We start from the raw sequence: 23722 nt of genomic DNA, 5'->3' as shown, positions 1-23722 counted from the left end.
CCGTGGAGAGGGGCTGCTTCCATGGAGCAGCCTCTGTCTGCAGCGAGCCTAGGCCACCATGGACAGAGGGTTCTTCGCAGCAACCTCCCCTGCACCCCCCAGGTTGCTGCCTCTGATAGAGGCAGCAGCACAGGGCAGGGGGACAGGCATCATTGTGGAGCATGGCCTGTATCAGAGGCAGCAGCATAAAGGGGCAGGCAGGATACCCGTGTGAGGTGGTAGGGGGCTCCCCGGGAGTCGGGCCAGGAACACACTGGCTCCCGGCTCCGTCCCTGGGGGCCATTTAATAATTGTGTAACAGTTAAGATGTGGTGCAGTTACACAATTATTACATCAAACGATATCTAACATCCCTGCTCCAGACTGGCTCCGTCTCTCGCCCTTGCCAGGTTATTGATCCCGGCCAGGCTGCTGGCGGCCCTGGCTGGACTCCCAGCTCTGGCAGGGCTCCTGGTTACAGGCCCCTCTGCTGCCCAGCTCCCGCCTGCTGGGACTCTTTGGTCTAGGAACATCTGTAGTGCTGCTGGACCGCGCATGTTGCTGGACCAGAGAGGCCTGGTTTTTAGAGGTGCAGCTGTACTTTGCATTTCTTCTTATTCATCCTATTGACCTCAGTCCATTTCTTCGGTTTGTCTAGTTACTTTAGAATTTATATCCTATTCTCTGAAGCATCTGCCAATCTCTCCTGGTTTGGTATAATTTGAAACTTCATAAGTAAACTTTCTATGCCGTTATCTAAATAATAGATGAAGACATGGAACAGAACTGATCCATGTAGGACCTTACTTGGGTGCTCTTCCTGCTTCCTGTGCAAGTTTAATGCTGACAGACCCCAGTCGTCGGCAGGTGGAAAAGGAATCTGGGATCTTTCGAATGTAGTATGTGAGTCTCTACTACATGAGCTAAAAGCCAGCTGGCTTTTCTCTGAGGCTGTCCAGCAAACTCATTATCCTCTCAGTAAGTGGTCTCAATACCACTGCATGAGACAGTGGACCACACCCAGGAGGTGGGTAGGTTACAGAAGCTTAGAAGGGTGCACAGCAGCCTGAGATGGCTGAAGAAGAAAGCACTTGGTTAGCTCAGTCTCTAGCATCTTGAAAACATCAAGCCTCTCCTACCAGGTTATGCATTCATTTTAAAAGCCTGAATTAAAAAACATAAACAATGAAGTTGACCCAGCAGGAAGTTTCTGCCCTCGCATGCACATAGGGCTGCCTTTGAGAGAGGTGAGGCTTGTATCCATCACAAGACCGAATCTGGATCATGTTTTGTTGCCAAATTCATAATCAAACTGACTTTTTTACAATGTAAGGCCATAAAATGTGAAATGAATATTGCATGGAGAAGATGACCTACCGTTTTACTTTTCAATGTGAACTTCAGTTTTTCAAAGGGTGGGTTCCTCTTCTGTCTAAATCTTTTTTTTTTTATGTGTATTTAAAGAAGGAAAATAGCATGAACATTACCTGTGTCATTGGAGTAATAGAAGCTAACTGCTGGCCATTATATATTGCATAAGAAACAGTGACAGACGCTTCATCATACTGCAGTCTCCGGTTAAGGCATCCATCTTTTTGCTAAATAGATGTGGTTTCACTGACACTTGACCATGGCTCTTTCCAGGGAATATCTTTGCTATTACTGACACATCTATTACCTTGATCATTAAATTAATATAACACAGAGCCCATGGCAACTCCTTCTGACAGACATGAGATCAGGATGCCACCTTTCCATCCCACAATCAGTGTGGTTCAGTGGGGAGCCTCTACTTGTCTGCTAAAGATATTTTCAGTTACGCTGTATTGTTCTGACTGCATTCTATCAGAGGCGGTGGATTTTAATGCTACGCTGTGTGCCCGTATGTAAATCCATGAAATGAGTGCGTTGGATACGCATTGGTCAGTAGCTACAGGAATTGCAAGTGTCTCTGCCTTGTTCTAGGTGCTTTCATGGTGATGAATGCCGTAGAACCTGAGAAGAAAATGCTCTCTTAAAAAGAAAAAATACCCCATAAGGCAGATTCTGGGCTACGTGATGGCTAATTGGTGCTTCACCATTGAATTACACAAGGCAGGTTTAAGCCTGGCAAGCCAAACCATACAAGAAGCAAGCCAGCCTATAGGGAAACCTCTGCCGTGATATGATCAGCGAACAGGCTCCCAGGCTACGTCTAAGCTACAGGTTTCTTTGGGAAGAAGCTTTTCCGGAAGAAATCTTCTAGAAAAACTTCTTCCGAAAGAGAGTGTCCACACTGCAAAAGCACATCGACAAAGCGATCTGCTTTTTTGAAAGAGAGTGTCGAGACTGAATGGATGCTCTCTTGCATGTAAGCTGTGAGTGCTATGGATGGAGTGGCCACCAGGGCACCTGTGCTTTTTCCTCTTTCCTTTTCTTCCAAAAGAACTGTCTGTTCCCTGTCCACATAAGCCTTTTTCTGAAAGAGCTCTTTTGCAAAAAGGCTTCTCCTCGTAGAATGAGGATTACCAATGCCGGAAAAACCCCTTTGCTCTTTTGATTTTCTTGCGGAAGAACACAATTACAGTGTGGACACTCTTCAAGTTTGTCGGAAAAATGGCCCCTTTTCCGACAAAACTCTGTAGAGTAGACATACCCCCAGTCTGTGGTTGGCGTTAGCATTGTGGGGATGTCACCGTGATGTCCTTGGTTCCTGCTGATCCCCAGCTGTCGGCGTGAAAGTTAAAACACCATCTCCTCTGCCATCATTTATGCCAGGAAAGCTGCCAGGAGCATGGCTGGGGGAAGAGAGAGAAGATAAGTGGTTTGAAGCCATTTTTGCCTCCATTGCTCATATCTTCCATATTGTCCTTTGTATTGTAGGGCCGTAGCCAAAGCTCTGAGGGGAAGAATGGACCATCTTGTGGTTAAGGCGCATGACTGGGTGATAGATCTGGGTTCGGTTCCTGTCTGTGTTGCGGATTACCAAGGACATCTTGCTGTGAACCTTGTCTCCTCATCTATACAGCTGGGGTAGAGAGTACACTTATTAAGTCTGCAGATGATACCAAGCGGGGAGGGCTTGCAAGCAGCGCGGGGCAGTGGGCGGGAGCTGGTCTGTGCAGGGAGCTGGTTTTTAAACTGGCTCCCCTTGTGGACCAGCTTTGGCCTTCCACACCGCACTGCTGCTTCTGATACCGAGACAGCAGCATAGGCTGGCAGGGGACTCTCCAGGACAGGGGCTGGAAGCGCACTGGCTGCTGGCCTCGCCCCTGGGGACTATTGAATTGTGTAGCTGATACTATTTTGTTCAATTACACAACTACGCAATTCAGCGCTATCTAACATCCCTATTTTGGGCTACCTGAAGCAGCATGGGACGCAGGAATCGGGCACTTGGCTGGGTCAGGCCTGTGGTTAAACTTCAGGACGCAGCTTTCTGAAAGGAAGCTTAGAGCCCGGACTTGTGAGCCCACAAAGCATGTTTCAGCAGTTTATTCTCTGTGCTGCTTTAGAGCCTGACCTTGCAGCTGTTTGTCTTGGGAATGGTCTTATCGCCTTCCGTGGGCATGGCTCGTGAGTCAGAGCTCCAGGCGTGGGCCCTAGGTTTCTCACTGCATTGTGAGATGGCAGTGCTGGAGAACTACCCATTGAGAAAGTGAACTGTCTAAAGAGGAGCAGCATCCTTTCTTTGCCTTGGCGTCGGGGTTGCCAGTTGTATACTAACTCAAGCCTGTTTTAGGCAGGAGATGGCTTCCATTTCCTCCCTTCCCTCCCAAGGTCTCAGTCATAAGTGACACGTGGTAGCACTAGGGAGGTGCACTGTCGTCCCCCCGTCTTCCCCACCGTAGAATCATAGAATCCTTGGGCTGAAAGAGACCCCAGGAGGTCATCAAGTCCAGCCCCCTGCTCAAAGCAGGACCAATCCCAACTACATCAACCCAGCCAGGGCTTTGTCAAGCTGAGACTTAAAAACTTCCAGAGATGGAGATTCCACCCCCTCCCTAGGGAACCCATTCCAGAGCTTCACCACCCTCCTAGGGAAATAGTTTTTCCTAATATCCAACCTAGACCTCTCCCACTGCAACTTGAGCCCATTGCTCCTTGTTCTGCCATCCGTCACTACTGAGACCAGCCTCTCTCCATCCTCTTTGGAACCTCCCTTCAGGAAGCTGAAGGCTGCTATCAAATCCCCCCTCACTCTTCTCTTCTGCAGACTAAATAAGCCCAAATCCCTCAGCCTCTGCTCATAGGTCATGTGCTCCAGCCCCCTCATCATTTTGGTTGCCCTCCGCTGAACCCTCTCCAATGTGTCCACATCCTTTCTATAGTGGGGGGCCCAGAACTGGACACAATACTCCAGATGTGGCCTCACCAGAGTTTTAATTGCTGAATGGGGTGCCCCCTCAGGTCCCCTGCCTCTCCTTCTTAGGATTGCCAGGTGTCCGGTTTCTGCCTGGACAGTCCGGTAATTGCGTCTTCTGTCTGGTAAAAATAGAAGATACTGGACATGTAAAATGTAAAATTTTCTGGGTTTTTTGGACAGCTGGCCAGCGGGGACATTTCCCCTCTGCTGCGTCTGGTGGGGGCGAGGGGAGCAGGGAGCATGGGAATATAAAGGTGCAGCAACCTTTCTTTTTTTTGCAACCAATTTTTTTCCTCCTGCCATGTTCGGGGAACCCTAGTCCCTCTAACTGGCCCTCCGTGCACCTTCCCACTGGCACCAGGTGCCTATGGCCCGTCCCCTATTGGTCCGTAAGATAAGGAATTTCATATCATATGCAGTTTGCACTTCCCCTTCAGCACCAAGAGATACGGAACATTGTGAGGGCAAATCCCTTCCCCTTTGGCCCAGGTGGACAGAATCAAGGCCACACTGCTAACCAACGGCACAGGCTGCCGTTGGGTGAGTGACAAGCAAGCCAGGAGGGCAGTGTGCTGAAATAAATTGGGGTCCCACTGAAGATTGTCAGGACAGCAGGGAGTTGTCAGACCTTGACATTTTGGTCCGCTTTCACATACGGCTCCTAACCTGGGCCTTGCCCTCCTGACAAAACAGCTGCCATTTTGGATTAGCTTCAGAGTCAGCGGAGCAGAGTGATTGCCAATGCCATCTGTCTGATGGAGATACAGTGTGAATGTTCTCTGCAACAGAAAGACAACATAATAAAAATGGGTTCTGCCGTAAAGCTTGTGGAATCCTGCTGGGGCTTCTGCTGCCCTTTCACACACACACACACACACACACACACACACACACACACACACACACACACACACACACACACACACACACACACACACACACACACACACACACACACACACACACACACACACACACACACACACACACACACACACACACACACACACACACACACACACACACACACACACACACACACACACACACACACTGTCTTGGAGCTCTTGCAACACTGAGTGTGTCCTGGATTCAGCAAGGGATTTCGTTGTACGGTCGTATTGATGTGTAATTGAACAGCCCTTGTATGTATAGATCGTAGTGTGCCAGATGGATCGGAGTAGCCGTGTGTTTCATTTAGCTCTTTTGGGCCATTTATTAGCTATTCGGAAGATTTTCCTTTTCCTTTTCGGGCTGGTAGCAGTCTCTACAGTGGAAAGCTCTCAGGAAACAGTTGAATCTAGTTGGTGATGATTTGTTTATTGGGAGAAGCCTATGCTGGGATAATTTCAGGGCATCCATTCCTTGATATCTGTTCTATTCACAAGTGAAAGGATAATGAGGGCATGGCAGAGCTCAAGCAGCAGTTTTTTCAAAGGCAGTGAAAGAACATTGGCTCAGTCGGTACTTAGGGGCAAATTGCTGTTCCTTTTGCTTGTTCTTATACAAGGCATGGAGAAATGAGGTACCCAGGAATGGATTCCCCGATGGTATTTACAAAGGGCCCAAGGGATAGTAGAGCCTGTTTAAAAACCAGCTAAGCCCCTCTAAGTCAGTAAAACTTCAGTTGGTGATTTTTTTGGGGCCGTCTATTATTTTGTAAAGTTTATTTCTTGTCAGGTTCTTATGTTTTCCTTTGCATGTTGAGGCATTTTCTTGGGCTTATTGAGCTTTGCTGGCAGTGGAGAATCAGCGTTGCGGCCTGTCAGGAAAAACGTGATGATAAAACAAGAGCAAACCAAATGTTCCATTATCCCAATTTCCCCCGCTGTTTACAATTGTTCAGATTAACACAGTCGTGCCTCTGAGGGAAGGATCCATGCTGGAGAATGGCTATTCGTGGCTGAACATTCTTGTAGGTACTCCGGTGCAGTGAGTCGTGAGTAAACTTTGTAAAGTCTTTGGGCAGGAACTGTGTGTTGCAAACACATGTACTGACAGCACAGCACCCCGTGAAATAGAGCTTCAGTCTGCTCGGAGCCTTGGATGGCAACTGCAGAGGAGGTCAGGGCAGAATGGTAGTGGTGTACAAAGAAGGACTAAGAAGGCACAGATCCCCAAGCAGTATTTTATCTGGAATGAGGCCACCTATGCTTATTGTAATTCTGGGCACCCATCTGGTCACATTTTTTTCCTGAGGCACTGAGAGTCAGTGCTTTAAAAAAGGAACATTATTACGGCCACAACCGTGGGGGAGGGGCAAAGGGAGCACTTGCCCTGGGACCTGGCAATTTAAAAGGGCCCGGGGCTCTGGGCTATTCTTGTGGCAACAGCAGCAGTCAGAACTCAAGGCCTCTTAAATCGCCGCTGGATCTCCGTGCAATGTGGTCCAAGCGACACTGAGGACCGGCTTGGGAAAGCTAGCCTCTAGCCCCACCCCTTCAGCCCCTTCTGGGGGTGTATGGGGCGGAGCCTCCACATTGCCCAGATCCCAGCTAAGTCTTGTCAGCAGCTCTTAATGTTAACAAATAAAAGGAAGTTCTTCTTCACACAGCGCATAGTCAATCTGTGGAACTCCTTGCCTGAGGAGGTTGTGCAGGCCACGACCTTCCCACCCCCCCGCATCCCCCTTCTGTTCTGCAATGTGATTTGTCCTTTTCATATTTGTTCATTTTTTTAAATTCTATCCTTTGGTATATATGGTTGTGACTACTTTCTTCCACTATTTGATCTGAGGAAGTGGGTCTGGCCCACGAAAGCTCATCATCTAATAAACCATCTTGTTAGTCTTTAAAGTGCTATATTGTCCTGCATTTTGCTTCAACTACCCCAGACTAACACGGCTACATTTCTATCACTAGGGTTTAAAAGAGAACTAGATAAATTAATGGAGGTTAAGTCCATTAATGGCTAGTAACCAGGATGGGTAAGGAATGGGGTATCCCTAGCCTCTGTTTGTCAGAGGGTGGAGATGGATGGCAGGAGAGAGATTGCTTGACCATTACCTGTTTGGTTCACTCCCTCTGGGACACCTGGTATTGGCCACTGTCGGCAGACAGGATACTGGTTTGAATGGACCTTTGGTCTGACCCAGTATGGCCGTTCTTATGTTCTTATCATTCTAAAAATGCTTCACTCAAAATGTACAACTGAAGTACAGGTTGAACCTTTCTGGTCCAGCAACATCCATGGTCTGGCATTATGTTTGTTAGCCGGAGGTTCTCTTATCATGGGTGTGGCCAAGTTTCCGTCATTCCCATAAAGTTTTTTTTACAGCCACTAGTCCTGGCTCTCAGGGTTCTGTGCTGTTATTTAGCTCAAATTTACCCAAATGTCTGCTAAGCAGTGGAAGTGTCGGTAATGCTGCTAGACAATATTGACCTCCTGTGGTTTGGCAAATTCTCTGGTTGGGCTCTGGGCAAGTCCTGAGGGTGTTAGAGTGGAGAAGTCCAACCTGTATTACATCCATTTATCAGTTGCCACAGAATTATTGTTTTAATCGATTTTGTGACAAGCAATGATTGTTGTTGTCCCAAGTTTTGTCTTTGGTGATATCCAGGGCTTGACGAACGGCGGTGAAAGCTGCTCGCCAGCCCCGCACTGTGCATGCGCAAGACCCGTATTACGCATGCGCGTGCCTGGAACAAATGGGCGAGTAGATTCAATGCTTTGTCGAGCCCTGGTGATATCTACCTTGGAAGCTGCTGGCAATCAACAGGCTCTGATCATCAAAACAGAACTGACAGTGTCATGGTGCAAATGGCAATAACTCCTTTGGGTGACTATAATAATAAGCCTAAGATGCAACTGAGTTTGACAAATCCAGGTTTTTCATTTCTGCCTCTTCGCTTTATTTTTGTGCACAAACATGGGCTTGAACTATAGAATCCTCCTAGGAGAACAGATCTGCATCCTTTTTTTGTATTTCACGAGAGCAGAGCAAACAGAAGGATCAGGGAACTATGTGTTCTCAAGCCACTGACTGCAATTTTCATGTCAGGGTTTTTTTTTATAGCCAAATGTGAGTCCAGATGATTGTACTCCAAATGACAACTAGATGAACCTCTGGACGATCTGAAACAGAAGTCTCAGCTAACATACTAGCCTGGAAGTTTAAATCATGGAATCCAAACTAAAGACTTCATTGTAGAGATGGTTACAAGTCCCTCCGCCCCCCCACCCTCTTCCTCCTCCCCAAAAAATTCTGAATTCAGATTTGGAACTTTCTTCTAAAGTTTTGGAGTTTTGTTTCAAGACCATTTTTAGTTCTTATCCCAGTAGCTACCGTTTCATATCCTTGTTTTAGGCCGTGGGGGTGGATTTTGAGGGGAGCGAGGAGAAGTTAGTGGGGTTCTATATCTGCCTAATTAAGGTGTGGCCTAAATGGTGTTTAAAATTGAGGTTTTTTTAAGGGGAAGGCCCTCATTGAGATTTGAGGGTATTTAGGATGAGCGTGACATTAAGCATGAATTGTGCTGCATTGAGGGCCACCGAGGAATCAGGCAGAACCAAGGGAGGAAGGAAATAAAGGATTCAGAACAAGTTGTTCTGTCTCTACACAGAAGGTTTCAGTGGGACAAACAAAAGAAACAAAGAAATTGATTTGGCTTTATATATTATTAATCTTGATACCTAGTCTGCACAGAACCCTAAAAGTGTATGTCCTGTGCTCTCTGATAGTTACAGAGCCCTGCCAATGGGTCCGTCGTCCTATTGCACAGCAGCAAATTCCCCTTCCCCTTTCCTGTGCGACTGACAAAGAAGCCAAATCCTCCTCTTAACGGAGGAAGAAAGAATGGTTTTGGAGGCCGTGTTTAAAGCTTTCCGCAAATCTTTGCAGCTCACGTTTTTACACTGCAGTCGTTTTCTCTAGTCAGACATCCCTGCTGCCTGTTAAGTAACACAGAAAGCATAGATTATGAGTTAAGGGTATCGACAGCATTTCAAGTGCTATCAGAGAACATTTAATTCAGCTTAATTTTGTGATAAATCTCATGTTTAATCCTCTGGTTGCTCCGTACTCATGTCTGTATTGATCTTTGCTGAATGACTGCGTGCCGTTTAATAAACTTTGCCATTAACCCAGGATTTCTAAAGGGGGAGATTGATCCGACTATCAAGTCTGATAGAACCAATAAGTACATGAGCATCATATAAAACATTTGCGTGAAGATAAAGGTAAGGGTGCAGTGAACATGCTGCTTATTAGCGAGAGAGTTTAGAATCAGGAAGCCTTAGCATGTCAGTCTCTCTTCCTCAAAATCCGCAGCCGGATTTGTGCTGACACCTCCTTTCATGTCTCATTTCTCAAGTCAGTCTTTTAGCCCATGAACCAACCTCCTTCCTTTTCTCTTTTTCCAACAATAATTACAGGATCCAATTCGTTTCATCTTCTCATTTCCAAGCACTGGTTTTGTCTGGGTTTCTGAGGTGGTTTGGGCTTCCAGGAGTGCCGTGTGCTTTGAGTAGGGTTTTAAATTTGCATTGAACAGGGTTTTAAATGTGTCTGCACTCAGACGATCAGGTGACTTTTAATTTTGGGAAGTGAAGGGAAGACCGGATATAGCAGTGAAAGGTAACTTCCTACGTATGTGGAAAACATCTTTAAAAAAATTCCTTTTCTTATAGCCCAATGCCAGTGTCCTCCTTTCTGCCAGTAATCTTGTTGACTTTTCATGCAAAAAGAGGCTGCAGGGTTGTCCTAGCACTGTGAAGTAAAGTCTCTACCGTTGGGAACAGATTTCTCTCTGCTCTGAGAGCTACAGACTTTGTCAGCAGATTTAGAGGTGCGGATTCTGTAAGATGCAACTTTGGTTCAGTGTTACTTTACTGAAGACTCCAGTCACACATCAGCTATTCAGAATCTGCCCTGACTTACATCTGTGAAGTCAGAATGGATAGGGTTGCAACCCTATCCATAAGAATTCACGCGGTTAATTGACTATTCAATTAACTGATATTTAACATCCCTACCCCGTCATTGAAGAAGAGGGAAGACACAGGAGCCTCCTCCGGCATGTTGCAGGTTCAGTGAAGACAGCTTGGTATATGATAGCTAACGAATGGAATCAATCTAAGTTCTGCTCGGCTAGTAATATTCTTTGTTTCCATAGCTCCCTACGAGCCTACTGTAATTATTGGAGAAACTCTTGATTTGAGATGCTCAGTTTGGCAGATGTAAACACACAAAGTATGTAACCGTAGAAAGTTGCTTCTGAGTGGCTATAAACCTGAAATATTAGAGGCTGCTTTTCTCAGTCACTGAGTGGCCGTGCACATTACATTATATTTCACTAAAAAAGAAACTTTTCTCCAGACACTGAGCAGCTGAAAAGGTTGAATATTTGCACAAGAAGTCATGGATCCAGCTGCAATGTGATCTTAAAATGTAGCTCTAATTGAATCACTTCCCCCCGTACTCCTTCTGTTATTTTCACAAGTTCTGTGCCACATAACAAAACCAGAAAGCTTCTCAGCCTTTCCCTTTTACTTGTGTGCGCTGCCTTTTCTACCCATTGACTGAAGACCCCATTTCTTAAACTCAGGATGAGCTGGGGAGAACTGTTGTTTCTCCTCTTCGAGCCGGCTTGATAAAGAGGGTCTGAAGTTTTTTGGCTGTCGGTAGAGCATCAGTAGTCCTAAAACTGAAAGGAATGGTGTATCCAAAAATTGAGCTATGGAATCTGCACCCACATCTGCAGATATAAAGCGGATATCTACAGGTTTACAGGGCTCTAATGGTTTGGCTCAGGTAGTCCATCAGCTGAGACTGGAGGCGAGGAGAGAGGAGAAACTTCTTATGCTCACAATGCACAGGAGTGTGTCTACACAGAGGACAAGGCAGTGATGAAACAGGCACTCGATATCAAGTGCTGTCAGGTCTGTTGACACTTTTAGATGATTGCTGCAAACAAAGGGATTTGCCAGGGTCAGCACCATGCTGCAGTTGGCTCTCAGCATTTCTAGACTCTTCTCCCCTTTCAGGAATCTGATTTGTCTTGTGAAACCCAAGCTACGCTTCATTTGAAAACTACTTGCTTATAAAATCAGACATAAAAATATAAAACCTTCAGCGCGCACTATCACTGAAAAATGGCTGACTTTCTGATTTTTGCCATGTAATTATAAAACAAATCAATTGGAATATCAACATTGTACTTACATTTCAGCGTATAGCATATAGAGCAGTGTAAACAAGTCACGATTGGTATGAAACATTAGTTTGTACTGACTTTGCTAGCATTTTTTTAGGCAGCCTGTTATAAACCTTGGCAAATATCTAGATGAGTTGATGTTCCCCCAGATGCACACAAAGCTCTGGTTGAGAGCCACTTCTGTACAGAATCCATCGCTTAATCCCTCCACTTGATGAGAACCAAAATGCCCCTCGAAGAGAACTATAATAATAATAATAATTAATAATAACTGTCTCATTCATCAATAGATCTCATAGTGCTTTACAAAGCACATGGTTTGTATCATTATCCCCATTTTACAGACTAGAAAATGCTGAATGTGAGTTAACGAGGCTTTTGGTCATTTATTTGAGAGAGATTTCAAAGGTCTCTGTAAGTTAGCACACTCCTAACTTCTGCCCAGAAGCAGATGGGTTTCAGTGGTGAGTAACCTCATCCTGTATATGGCTTCCTTGCAAGCTTGAATTGATACATTATTTTGGGATTGCTTTATTGGGATGAAAGGTGCTATGTCTGAATGAGAGAGAATTAATGTTTCTATGCAGCTAATAATGTGTGGTGATAGGGAGCCTAGTTCGCCCCTTTCTAGGAGCTTATAAAATCAGACATCAAAATACAAAACCCTCCTTTTTCTTTCTTCCTATAATGATAATTGCGCAGCAAGAAAGAGTAGTAAAACTCCATCTATTGGCATGAAGAGTGAAAGCAGGCACCACTAGGGACTTTTCTCCCCAAACCCTTTTTCTTTTTCAGTCTTTAAACAAAGAAAATAAACATGTGTGCCGCTCATATAGTGTATCAGACACATTTATTTAAGGCCTAGCACTGTGAAATAAAGACTCTACCATTGGGAACAGATTTCTCTCTGCTCCATGCTCCAAGAGCTACAGACTTTGTCAGCAGACTTGGAGGTGCGGATTCTGTAAGATGCGATTCTGGTTCGTTGTTACTTTACCGAAGTCAGAATGGATAGGGTTGCCCGGTATCTAGTTTTGAACTGGACAGTCCAGTATTTGAACTTTCTGTTCGGGAAACAAATTGAGAAAATAGAAATGAGAAAATATAAATGTCTGATATTTTTGAAATAAGATGTAATGTAGATTGTGATGTCATGACAAATGTGTCCAGTATTTTTGTTGAAACCATCTGGCAACCCTAAGAATGGGCCCAATGCATAGTTGTTCCTAAATAGGCCCAGTGTTTTAATAAACATGTCGTTTTCATAGGCTTTTCCATAAAAAGAGTGTGTACCCAGATGCTTTGCAGAGTTAAATGATGCATTTCTAGCATTAAGGGAGAAAAGTGGCAGAAAGAAGGAAAAAGTGGGACTTCTCGAAGGAGATCCGCAAAGAGTAGAATCCACAGGGTGCAGAAAAAGAAAGTTTTCCAGACAGTAGAAAAGGCAAACTTGGGACAGGTAGGGAAGCCAAATCTAGGTATTTGCATTGGTGATGAAGTTTGAAATGGTATAAACTAGTCAAAAGGTGGGGAGCCAACAGGTTTAGGTGGGGGATAATCTTACTCTACCTTTTGGTCAGTGGAGGCACCATGTTTATCTTTTACTTCAACAAACAACCTTGCCTCCTCCGCGGAACTCCAAACTGGACCTTGGGGTGCAGTTGGACTTCAATAAGGGAGGGAGAGAGGGAGTAGATTGAGAACAGCTTTAGTCTGAGGAATGTTTGTAAAAGGATTTAATGGAATGAGCTGAGATCAAGTGCTTTGATATCCATCCTTCTTTCCTTCAGATAAACCTCAATGGCTCCTTAGCTTGTCAGCCTGGATTTTACCACATACATCTGACGTGACCTCGTGTATCACTCCTTTAGGTTTCAGATGTAGGTTTATATGGTATCACGCTTACAGAGCTGGGTGAAAGCTGCAAAAAAAAATGTACATGAATGGTCATATGGTTTTAAAAACTAAATTGCTTCAGTTGTCTCAGTAGCCCTCTTCTGAGTTTGCTTTCTGCACACGGTTGTGTGACTAAATTCTGCGGTCAGAGTTTGGGAATGTTATTCTCTTGTGCTCAGGTACATGCAGAAATTGCGTTCAACGTAGACTGTCTCTGAAGTCACACCAGATACCAGGTTATGGCCCTGATTCAGCATTCTACAGGTTGGACCTCTCTGGTTCAGCATCCTCCAGATCTGACTGGTCCCGAATGAGGGAATTTGCCAGACTGGGGAGGTCCCCTGCTACTGGCCCCCCAGTCTGCCTCCCCTCCCTGCTGTCAGTCCCAGCCGCCCCCTCCCCCTGCAGGGCTGCCTTGCTGTTTCGGCCCTGGCAGCCCAAACTGTCGCATCCCTGGCCCACTGTTGAGGATGCGGCATCGTCAGGTCTGGCCCCGCTAACAGGGCTGCCGTATCCCCAGCCCTGCCTCCGCTACCAGGCCTGGCATGTTCCTGGCCCCACTGGGACTCTCAGCCAGAACTTCCTGGTCCAGGAACATCCGTGATCCATTGCCGGATGCGGGAGTCCCAGTTTTTGGAGGTCCACCCCTATGTATGTATTCAGCAAAACCCTTCAGAAGCATTTTATTGAGTCCCATTGACTTCAGCACATTTACATGTTTAACTTAATTATGTCATGAATGTGTGATTCTTGTCCATACAGTGAACAGATAAAATTTCACATAGCCTATGTAACTAACAAATAAGCAACCCAGATGTGATTTTTGAAAAGTAAGCCGTAACATGAATGAATGTTGTTGAAAATGTCACAGATTATGAATTGAGTCCTGCATGGATACAAAATGTGTATTCACATCTGTATCCCAGAGTCCTGGAACCTCTCTACTCCCTTAGGACTTGCCTCTTTCTCCCCTGTGAGACACTGACTGGGTCAGGAGCAATATTCCCTCTATTTTTTCCATCTGTGTGTGGAATAAATTTTGTTTTGTGCACTGATGCCTGTGCAGATGTGTGCCATCTGTAACGATAAATGCTGTCAGTTGTGGGCACTCTGCTAATCAGCTGGGTGGCATGTGAATCGCTCCTGAATGGCTGCCCAAGCACTCAGTGTACAGGGAACACTGGCCAGAGGGACACACCTGTGGAGCTGGGGAGGGAGCTGTGGTCATCTGCCTACCTGCCCAGTTTCTAATACACTTAAATGCAGAGCCGCAGCGGGGGCAGGTCCCAGACCTGGCATGAGCCAGGACTGAGCCGGGCTGCTGGACAGCCTGCTAAAAAATGTACTGGCACAGGGAGGAAAGGGAGGGAAATGCCTATAATCTCTAGTAATGGTCTCCAACCTTTTTATGTCCAAGATAATTTTTTAAATGTCAGAACAAGCCAAGATCTACCGCCCCATCCTTTGACCTTAATATCTCAGTGCCTCAGTTCATCTGTATTTTTGGGGAAGAATATTGTCACTTCTCAAATGTGTTGTGTAAATAAAGTAATATTTATGAAGCACTCATATATTATAGTGATAAATGCCATAGAAGAATCCATGAGGAAATTACGTTCTGTCATTAAAGCTGATTGTGCAGTCAGTTGTGCAGTCAGTAAGCAGGGTGCCACACACTGAACACCAAGAAGAAAACACAATATTGAATAGCTGCTCCCTAACTGAACACCATCCTTTCTGCACATTGTGTGAGGGGAAAATAGTATGTGATCATGTAATTAAAGACCATCACGAGGGGGCTGAATTAAGGTTACACAGAGAATCTTTATTCTGGCATATCCTGGTTTTTGAAGGGTTGACTTTTTGAGGCCTTAATGTTCCTCTGATGTCATTTTTCATGGGTAATTTATATCCGCAGCACCCAAAAAGGAACTGCACGTATATCAGTGATGTTGTAAACCACTGGTTTCGTTATGAAAAATCAAAGCAATCTCATTCCTACAGACTCTCTTTAGGAACCATATCTCAAACAGACAGCAAAGTGCTCTCTTTCTATTGTTTCTGCCTTCATCTGTAACCGTCATAGGGTCCTGTAGACTGGTACAACCTTTCATCTGCCGTTTGTTGTTCAGCCTCTTTTGCACAACACTGAACGATTTTGCGGCAAGATTCCAGAGAGATGCAGGAGACATTGTAGAATAATTTTACAAAAAACCCAAAGCAAACAAAAGACTAATATCAAACCTCTCTGCAGCGCTCTAGTAACTTGAGGAAATTGTTTGGGTTAGTGGATCTATTAGCCAGCTGCTCTGGTTGACCTCCTGGCTCTTTCTTCCTCATATAATTTCCATAGTTTGAGAAATCTATTCTCTTTTGTAGTGCACTTCCTATTCACCCATATCCCCATACTGTATTGCTTCCATAAATGCTTCCAGAAACTTGGTTTTAGTATAATCCAGCTAAAGCTGCATTGAGCTGATCTATCGGAAGGAAAAAATGAATGACTATTAAAAACATCTCATGCAACTTTGATTTTTTTTTTTTAAGATTTCAGAGAGCAGTCAGTGCGTCATTTTCAGGCCTCCAAGTCTTGCTAAGGTTGCCAAAATGATAGTGGAAAATTAGTAAAAACAACTGAGAAGGTTAATCATAGAATCATAGAATAATAGGACTGGAAGCGACCTTGAGAGGTCATCGAGTCCAGCCCTCCGCCCTCAAGGCAGGACCAAACTCCGTCTACACCATCCCTGACAGATGTCTATCTAACCTGTTCTTAAATATCTCCAGAGAGGGAGATTCCACCACCTCCCTTGGCAATTTATTCCAATATTTGACCACCCTGACAGTTAGGAATTTTTTCCTAATGTCCAATCTAAACCTCCCCTGCTGCACTTTAAGCCCATTACTCCTTGTCCTGTCCTCAGAAACCAAGAGGAACAAATTTTCTCCTTCCTCCTTGTGACACCCTTTTAGATATTTGAAAACCGCTATCATGTCCCCCCTTAATCTTCTTTTTTCCAAACTAAACAAGCCCAGTTCATGAAGCCTGGCTTCATAGGTCATGTTCTCTAAACCTTTAATCATTCTTGTCGCTCTTCTCTGTACCCTTTCCAATTTCTCCACATCTTTCTTGAAATGTGGCGCCCAGAACTGGACACAGTACTCCAGCTGAGGCCTAACTAGTGCAGAGCAGAGCGGCAGAATGACTTCACGAGTTTTGCTTACAACACACCTGTTGATACAACCTAAAATCATATTTGCTTTTTTTGCAACAGCATCACACTGTTGACTCATATTCAACTTGTGGTCCACTATGACCCCTAGATCCCTTTCCGCCATGCTCCTTCCTAGACAGTCGCTTCCCATCTTGTATGTATGGAACTGATTGTTCCTTCCTAAGTGGAGCACTTTGCATTTCTCTTTATTAAACCTCATCCTGTTTACCTCTGACCATTTCTCTAACTTGCTACGGTCATTTTGAATTATGTCCCTATCCTCCAAAGAAGTTGCAACCCCACCCAGTTTGGTATCATCTGCAAACATAATGAGGTAAGAGATTCCATCTATCCAGAGAACTCTTCCACAAATGAGTTGAGCAAGATTGCCAGGGCTCAGTAGCAATTTTGGTGATCATCTGATTGGAAGTATTTCTTGTGAGGCAGTTTGTGCAGCTGTTTGCTAGTGGTTTGGCTAACTTTTATTACACAGAGAGAGTCTGTGCATGTGTAACCACCACCATGTGGATTTGAATATGGGACTTCTGAACTTAATATAGGAGCCTCTACAGCTTGAGCTATAAAGCCAGCTGGTTCTCAAAGAGGTCTCTTGTTCTTCTCTGTTGCTGTGGTCTAGGTGTCATTGCATAGGAGAGTGAACCACACTAGGTGTGTGGGTTACACATGCTGCTAATTAAATTGCAGGCAAGGGAACTGACAGTGATGCCAGGCCCCTGGGAAAGATGGGGGGGCTGGCTCCACCCACCTGGAAGAGGCAGGGCCTTGGGCAGATGGGGCAGGGCTAGGACAGCCACCCCTTAGTGCTTCCCAAAGCGTATTGCGCCACCCTCCCCCCAGCCCTGGAGTACGCTGCAGGGGTTCTGGTAGCAATTTAAAAGGCCTGGAGCTCAGGGCACTGTCACAGTAGTAGCAGCGGCAGCTGACAGCCTCGGGCCCTTTAGAATTGTGGGGCCCCACAGCAGTTGTCCCTTTAGGGACCCACCCCATGAATGGGCCTAATTTCAGGATTTCTAGCTCCTAGTTGTATAGTCTAGACATTTTAATTTCTTGGAAATTAAATTCTGAATATCCAGCATGCTGTATTTGAAATGAACAAATAAATCCCTCCTGAAAAATAGATATTTCCCCTTCACACTTATATTTTAGTCCTGCAGGTGGATTTGAACCTTGAACCTCTGGAGCTTAGTAGTGGCTCCTACGCTAAGCTCTAGATGTCATAGGTTCAAATCTGTCCGTAAGCAGTTACCCGTGGTCCTTCTTTTGCAACTCTCATTGGCTTCAATGAAAATAGAGGGTACTTTAGCATCTCCAAAGACAAGGTCTATAATGCATAGGCAAAACTGGCAGTTACTTCCAACTATGTATTTTGTAAAACCAGATTTTCTAAATGGCATAAAAAGAACTGCTCCCTCATTCTTTGGACCCATGGCAGACACTGACCTTGACCCTCTCATAGCCTGTTTATAAGACCTTATTAGATGGTGTTTTCTTTGAAATCCAGCATTCCTTGTTCCGCTGAGGTTCTGATTACAGTAGTATGCACAACTGTTACACTGGTCTCAAAAGTTGTCTTGGTGTAATTATTGCGCTTGGATGCAGGCACGGGGTTGTGGACACTTCAAGGGAGAGGTACTACCTGCACTCGGCATGTGCACAGAAACATGAGGGCATGCTGAGTGATGAAAAACTTTCTCAATGACTGAACAGAGCTGTTTGAATTTCTGGCTGTTCTCTGGTTGGCAGTAAAATGGGGTTACAAAACTAAGGTTGCTTTTTAATGGTTTATTTGGGGTTTTTTTTTTAGTGAATATTTAATTTGAAGTCACATGGCTTTCTAACACACACCATTTCTTTCTTTCAACAAAACCACACTCTTCTCTTAAGGGTTTTGACAAGCATGATATAGATTTTCAAGCTTCACTCCAAATGAACTTTCCAAACTGTGGACAGTTAGGCTAGCTCTGAAATATCATGTTCCATAAAAATTTCCACTCTAAGACCATATTCAATTGGATTCAGAAATGAAATCCCTTTCTAGTTTGGAACAAAACCAGAAGAAAAAGTAACCAATTAAAAATATTCCGTGGAGACTGAGGCTATGTCTAGACTGCAGGCTTCTTTCGGAAGAAGCTTTTCCAGAAGAGATCTTTTGAAAAAATTTCACACCAAAAGAGTGTCCGCACTGCCAAAGCACATCAAAAAAGCAATCTGCTTTTTTGAAAGATAGCATCCATTCAGTGCGGACACTATCTCACATTTAAGCTGTGATTATTATGGACCGAGTAGCCACCAGGGCACCTGTGCTTTTTCCTCTTTCCTCTTCTTCCGAAAGAACTCCCTCCTCCCCGTCCACACACACACACCTTTTTCCGAAAGAGCTCTTTCGGAAAAAGGGTTTTTCCTTGTAGAAAAAAGCTTACCAATGTCGGAAAAACTCCCCTGTTCTTTCGATTTACTTTCAGAAGAACGTGATTTCAGTGTGGACGTAATTGAAGTTTTTTTTTTTCAGAAAAACGGCCATTTTTCCAGGAAAAAAACCTCTGTAGTATATGCATACCCTGAGGTTTGAACCTGTGTATCTTGCCTGAAACTCCAGCTGTTCCAATTAGAAAGGTCTTGTTCTCTGCTGCATTAAAGCTTCTTTCTGTGGCTTTGTCTTTACTGGGGGAAGCAACCCCTCAGCATAGGGTGACAGAACTGCTCTATCAGCTGGCATAGCACAAATCCCCTCTTGGTCACTGGCATAGATGGCTGTGGCATAAGGCCTGGGGGGTGGAGGAGGGAGGAGGACTAGGATCCCCCCACCACCACCACCACCACCAAGCTGTTCTCTAGCTGCGGGAATGGAATTTCAAGACTGTAGGCATCAGACACAAGGGACAAGGAACCTATGGTGAACCCAACAGAGTTGTGAGAACCACTATAAAGCTGCCAGTGAGAATCTGGCACGTTACGTCTAGCTCAGATACTATGAGGATTAATTCTCTTGGAATAAACAAAGCACGTTTCACCCAACCCTGGTATGTTAAGAAATCTGTGTCTTTTGATGCTTTGGCTGTGCAAAGCCATCTCTGCATGTCCCAGCTTTCCCTCCCCCCTTTCTGAACACACAGTTTTGTTTAAAATCTCAATATTAATTGGAGTGAGATGATGGCACTGCCAGGCAGCAGTTGTCAGCAGGCCTCCTGCTTGCCAGTGCCACAACAGGAGACCATCCCGCATAGGCAGCTCTTCTGCGCTAAGGAACTTGCCGAAGGATCGGTTTGATTAATGTGCCCGATAGAAATAAAATAAATGGTTTTTTTTAGACTATGCAGTACGCTCATAAATAGTGATGTGCATTTGGATTGAATTGTGCATAATTATGTATTTATGCTTTTGAGGCACTTTTGTGATGAAAGGTATCTCTGAATAATATGACACAGTTTAGTTTTGAAATAAGATTTACATGTTTGTCTTACTTATTTAATAATATAGGGCTACGTCTACACTGGCATGATTTTCTGAAAATGCTTTTAATGGAAAACTTTTCCGTTAAAAGCATTTTCGGAAAAGCGCGTCTAGATTGGCAGGATGCTTTTCCGCAAAAGCACTTTTTGCGGAAAAGCGTCCGTGGCCAATCAAGATGCGCTTTTCCGCAAAAAAAAAAAAGCCCCGATCACCATTTTTGCGATCGGGGCTTTTTTGCGGAAAACAGTACTGTGCTGTCTACACTGGCCCTTTTGCGCAAAAGTCTTTCGGAAAAAGACTTTTGGCCGAACAGGAACAGCATAGTATTTCCGGAAAAGCACTGACAATCTTACATGAGCTGCTGATTTTCTGGAAAAACTTGCCAGTCTAGACACAGCCTAGATGTTTATGTGAAGGGGGGAGAGGAGAGGGACATACCAAGATAAGAATGTTGGCAGGATCCGCTATCTACTTTGAATCAGCTCAGAGTGTAGCTGTTGAAAGCCTGACACAACATATGAGATGGTCCCTGCTCTGAAAAGATGTCCGCCTAAATATAAAGGCAAAGGGATAGGGACAGGAAAAGGTAAACTGAGGCATTGTCTACACTTGAAAGTGTCAAACATGGCTGCACAGCAATGTGGCCATGGCATGAGTGCTGGGAAAACGCACTCCATGTAAACCACCTCCACAAAGGAAGTAGCTTGCTGTACTCGTGTGTGTGTGTGATTTTCACACCCCGAGCCACAATGTTGCAGCGCAGTAAAGTGCCCATGTAGACTTAGCCTGAGACACAAAGGCTATGCCTGCACTGTGAGGTTTCCTGGAAAAACTTTGCTGTGTCCAAGGAACGTGTTTGCTCTTCCGCGAAAAGAAGTGTAAGAGCAAACACTCTTTCGGGAAGCTCAGTATAGCTCATTCTACAAGGGATAAGGGCTCCGCCGAAAGAGAAGGTTTTCCCACCCTATCAGGTCTACATGGGGCCAAATGGTGGAAAAGCCTCTTCTGGAAAAGCAATCGGAAAAAGCTATGCAAATTGCCCTAAGCTTTTTCCAACAAAAGACTGTAGTATAGACCTAGCCAAAGAGGGAAAATTTTGACTTGCCCATGGCAAAGCTGGGAATAGAGCGTAAGTCTCCTAACTCATAATCCAGTGCAAGAGTCACTGGCCCATGCTAGTCATTTAACATGGAACTTTTTTCTTTCTCTGGGTGTAGAAGTGTGCATCCCTCTTGGTTCCCCTCAGCCGTGACTTCGTCTTTTTGTCTCTCTTGCTTTGGAGAGGGAACAGACTGTAGTAAGGATGGGGGAGCTGCCTTGTTCCAGACTGTTCCTGATCGCTGGGTCAGGAAGGACCTGGAGAGACTGCTATTCAAATGAGGCAGCCCAAAGAGGGGCTCTTCCCATCAAGTGCCAAGCTCATTGTACCTCCTGTTCTCTGCTAAATCAGCCCATTTGCCATCCCTTTCCTTTCTCCCCAGCAGCTTAGAGAGAGGAACAAAGGAATTACCATAGCAGAACACAGCCAGTGATGTATGGGATCTGTTATTCTGTCAGACAGTGGCCTATTTCAGAGGCGTCCAAGGCAGAAGGGGAAAAATACATAAAACCTGGCCTTTTCTGGAACCCCATACCAGATATGGGCACAGAGCAGTTTGTCCTAAAGCATGGGGGCTGTCAGAGTGTGTAATTTGTATCGTATTTTGGTGTGACACACACTATGCATACATGTCTAATCTTGTGTACGCGTTCAATTCCATTTCATTCACCTGCCAGGCAGGTCTGCAGGCAGAGCACTGAAGGCACATCTGACTTTTCTAGGGGCTAAATCTTAGGCTAGGTCTAGACTGCGACGTTTTTGTGGAAAAAGCTACGCAAAATATGCTCTGCATTTTCTGTAGCTTTTTCCGCTTCTTTTTTTTTTTTTTTTTTGCGGAAAAGCTCCTTTTTCGGCGGAGCCCTTATGCCTCGTGAAGAGCAAACGCATTTCTTGGATGTGGAGGGGTTTTTGCAAGACATCTCTCGTATCCCGCAAAACCCTCATAGTCTAGACATAGCCTTAGTGAAATTGAAGGCAGTGAGAAGTTTAGCCTTTGACTTCCATGGGAAATTTTGGTTTGAGCACTCAGCTGTGAATGCTACAGTGGTATAAGGAAGTACAATGCTGGTTCCTGATCTGGGATAACTAGTTTCTTGGAGGTTTTTTTGTTTGTTTTGTATTGAGTTATTGAAATTTAATTCAAAGCTAACCGACCAAATTGGAGGCAAGACCGGGTTCATAATTTGTAACAGCAAATTGCATGTATGAATTGCTCCCTTGTCTCTTTCTAGCAGTAAGCAGAGCAAATCACTTTTTTAGGTGAATGCAGCAATTTTCTCCTCCCTGATAATTAGGTCATGACATGGCCCCAATAACTTAAGGTCCCATGTGTTCACTTGCTGTGGTTGTATACCTACCTACCACACACACACACACACACACACACACACACACACACACCCAGTCAATCTAAGTTGTGTGACTTCAGCTATACAAATAATATAACTGAAGTTGACGTACTTACTGCGGTGTCTTCTCTGTGGTAAGGTCAGTGGGGGCTGCTCTCTTGCCTACTCCAGCTACTTTTCTTGTTGTGGTGCAGTACCAGAGCTGAGCACTATGTCGATCCACTGTGTAGTGATGCCCACAGATGTGCAATCCACCCCAAATGATAAACTAACTGAACTCTGCATAGGGATGGCTCTAAACTCAAGAAAATTGTTCTCAAATTTGGCTTAGAAATGTGGGGTTTGGTTTAAAAGATGTAACCCATGTGTATCTGGGCTACTCCTGAGAGCAGCAAGGAATTATGGCCAATCCAGCAGCTCTCATTAATGCGAGTGGGAGTTAGTCACTTCTTGATGGAAATATTAGCCTGTGGGGACATTTTATATGTTTGGAATTGTGCCACAGTTACATTTAGATTCCTAGCCATGGAAACATTCCTGCAGAAGCTCTCTCACTGTAAGGGGTGGGATGGGGAGGGGGGAATTTCCACAAAAGCCTCTCCTCTCCCTCCCCTTGGAATTTACAGCGAGTCCTGCTGACAGTACTTTTAAGGCACAGCCACTAAATCCTGTAGCCTAACAAAATCCCTCGGTACAAGTAAGACAGGGTTTGTGTAAGTGTCCCTCATCAGTCAGTAGATCGTATGGTGACTTCACAGAATAAATGTGTTTGTGAGCTCAGAAAGAACATAACTTCCTTCAGAATTGTTTCGGAGCATTGCAGTGTGTGAATTGTAATTCCAGCATGTTCACTTACTGTGAAGGGGGTCTGAGGCAAATATGGCTTTACTTACTGCGTTTGCCAAAGTTATTCGGTACAGTTCAAGTTCACAAGTTACTGAGCTGAATGCTGGGAATTCCGAGTAATGCAGTTCAGACTAGATGATAGCGATTCCCTCTGAGTTTAAAATCAAGATCCCAAATTGATACACTGCTCCTGAAGTCAATCTTCAGTGGAATTATGCTGTTTTACATCAGCTGAACATCTGACCTCATCAGCCTGTGAAAAATATCTGTCAAAATATGAATTTTTAGGCAAAGGGACATTATTTTAGTGGGAATGGGAAGGCAAGCTAACATTTTCACCGATTCCATATTAATAATTCCCTAGGGGT

At 44.8% G+C, this 23722-nt stretch overlaps 1 protein-coding gene and 1 long non-coding RNA gene across 10 annotated transcripts in view; one reads left to right on the top strand and one right to left on the bottom strand.

Moving 5' to 3' along the window:
- The window catches only part of AUTS2 (activator of transcription and developmental regulator AUTS2), a 1132674-nt gene that overhangs the window by 276488 nt on the left and 832464 nt on the right, over positions 1-23722 (top strand). The window lies entirely within an intron of this gene.
- On the bottom strand, positions 2415-22868 carry LOC142819196 (uncharacterized). Of its 2 annotated transcripts, none has more exons than XR_012896990.1 (4): positions 22621-22868; positions 4991-5103; positions 4334-4443; positions 2415-2756 (listed from the first exon to the last, which is right to left on the bottom strand). It is a non-coding gene; the product is annotated as an uncharacterized LOC142819196 (long non-coding RNA). The 2 variants fall into 2 exon arrangements; XR_012896989.1 differs by having other exon boundaries at positions 22625-22868.

Source organism: Pelodiscus sinensis, chromosome 21, assembly GCF_049634645.1.
Source record: "Pelodiscus sinensis isolate JC-2024 chromosome 21, ASM4963464v1, whole genome shotgun sequence".
Classification (NCBI taxonomy): domain Eukaryota; kingdom Metazoa; phylum Chordata; order Testudines; family Trionychidae; genus Pelodiscus; species Pelodiscus sinensis.
This window is presented reverse-complemented; position numbering and strand designations above follow the sequence as displayed.